Consider the following 2,487-nt stretch of genomic DNA (forward strand, 5'->3'; position numbering starts at 1 on the left):
GTTTATTCTTGAAAAGGACCAGACCTTGAGAGAGAGATTCCCAGCACCATCTTCCCCCTTCGCTTTCAGACAGTTTGTCCAATTCATCATCAGCAGGCATTCTGGTTTTCTCCGATTAAAAAAAAATTCCCAATTTTCAGTTTATAAAAAGTAACCCCAAATCCACATTTTTATGTGATTAAAATGAAACACCACTATATATTATAGAATCACAGAAAGTTAGGGTTGGAACCCCTAAGGATGGAGTGTCCACCACCTCTCTGGGTAAAAAAAAAAATATGCTGAACATTTTTTTGGAAGACAGACTCTAGATAGGATAACGTATATCTGGAAAAAGAGCAAGGGATATTGCTCACAAGCACACATGCTCTCAGTAACAGACCATTTATCTGAGAGCATGGGCTTATATTTAAGATAAGAACAGGGGCATACAGGATGCACCATACATACTTCTGTAATTCCTAACCTAATAGATGGTTACACATATATTAATTATTTAGTGGTGTTTCAGTTTAAGCATGGAAAAATGTGGATTTTGAGTTCCTTTTTTTTAAACCAGCAAACTCCCCGATGATAAACAGACACCTAATGGGATCCAGTCTCCCCTCAACAATAAATGCAAAATCTGTCAACTCATCTGTAGGGTCTAAATATGGCTATATTTAAGGTTACTGAAACCAAACATTTTTCCAATCCTTACCACCCATATCACGCTCACTTGCCTGTAGGTTGTAGTGGTGGCCCCAATTCTCGCCTGCTACATCTTGACGTTTAAATCTGATCTTAAGCGGGAGGTGACAATAATTTCCATCACTGGACAACTTTATCATGAAATGTGTTTCTTCTGGGGCTCCAACCTCCCCTATACACCAGCCTAATGCACCTAGATGTTATGTTGCCATTCATTGGTGATGGTCTTAACAGGTGACTTTTTCTTCTAGGTTTACACATGTCTCAACAGCTGTCTAGATGGAACTAAGTCACTGAGGACTACTGGACTACTTCTGTCTCAGGTGAGTCTTGTGTTTAGTCTTTCTTGAGAGTTAATATTTATTATACTAGAAAGTTAAAAGCAACATAATGTAAAGAAAAGAAATCAAGCCCATCCGGGCAGATGTCCTTGGTCTCAGGGTATTTAACTCAGTCTTGAGGATTCTCCTTCCCTTTAAACTAGCCAGATTGGCTTTTCTCTCTTTCTTTTTGTTTCTGCCTACTTCAATGTTTTATCTCCTTGCAGAGACAGAGGCTTGGCAAACCAACAACAAAAGGAAAAGGAACAAGAAAGTAACTATAAAAAAACTAACACCTTGTTATAGAGCTCAGCCACACTCTTTTGCCTGGCCCTAATTTTTCTTTCAGCAGTTTCTCCACTGCCTGCAGCACCCTGCCCAGCAGCACCTCTTCCGCTGGCATCCCCTGGCTTAATCGAGCTCCTCTGAGCTCCTCAGGCAGCAGGTTGCTGGCTCACCACTGTTGAGGCCATCCCACCCAGCTTCTCAGTTCCCAGGACCCTGAACTTCCTCTGATGCTTCATCCAGGGTTTCAAACCCCTTTCTCCCTCTCTGGGGTTTCTCTGGTCTCATGGAGCAGCTGCTCCGGAATCATGGTTCCCAGGGAACTGTTCTCTCCTCTGATGGCTTGTCCTGGCTCTCAGTAAGTATCTTCGGCGTTCCTCTTCTTCACTTCATCTCTACTGCCAAAACAATACTCTCCACAATAAAACCATCAGAAACCAGTTTATATACATCTATCCCAGACATGTGATACACCTTATTCTGGGCACCAAATGCCCTCAAATTAATGATGTGGATGAAACCAGAGAAAAACTATGCACTACAACAGCAGTTCTCAAACTCTGACAGATTGTGCACCACCAATTTAAAATGACACAACCTTAAGTACGACGAGTACATTTTTCTCATATAAAGTAATTTCATAGATTTCATACACATTTGGGCTGAAAGGGACCCTGGAGGATCAGAGTCCAGCTCCCTGCCCCAGGGGCAGGAAGTCAACAGGGATCATAGGATCCCAGCAAGATAAATATCCAAATGCATCTTGAAGGCATTCAAAGTGGGTGCTTGAACCGCCTCCAGCGGCAGTCTATTGCAGACCTTGGGGGCTTGGACAGTAAAGAAGTTCTTCCTTATGTCCAGCCTGAATCGGTTGCGGCGGAGTTTGTGACCATTCGATTTTGTCATCCCTTAGGGCACTCTGGTGAACAGACGTTCCCCCAGATCCTGATGAGCACCCCTGATAAACTTATAGGTGGCCACCAGATCACCCCAGAGCCTACGCTTTTCGAGGCTGAAGAGTCCCGTGGCTCTCAGCCTTTCATCATAAGGTCTGTTTTCCTGACCTCTGATTATGCGCATGGCTCTCCTGTGCACTCTTCTCAAGCTTCTCCACATCCTTTTTGAATTGTGGAGCCCAAAACTGGATGCAGTACTCCAGCTGCAGCCTCACCAAGGCCAAGTACAATGGGAG

This window comes from Gavialis gangeticus, unplaced genomic scaffold (genome assembly GCF_001723915.1).
Source record: "Gavialis gangeticus isolate Ggan-Ray unplaced genomic scaffold, GavGan_comp1, whole genome shotgun sequence".
Classification (NCBI taxonomy): Eukaryota; Metazoa; Chordata; order Crocodylia; family Gavialidae; genus Gavialis; species Gavialis gangeticus.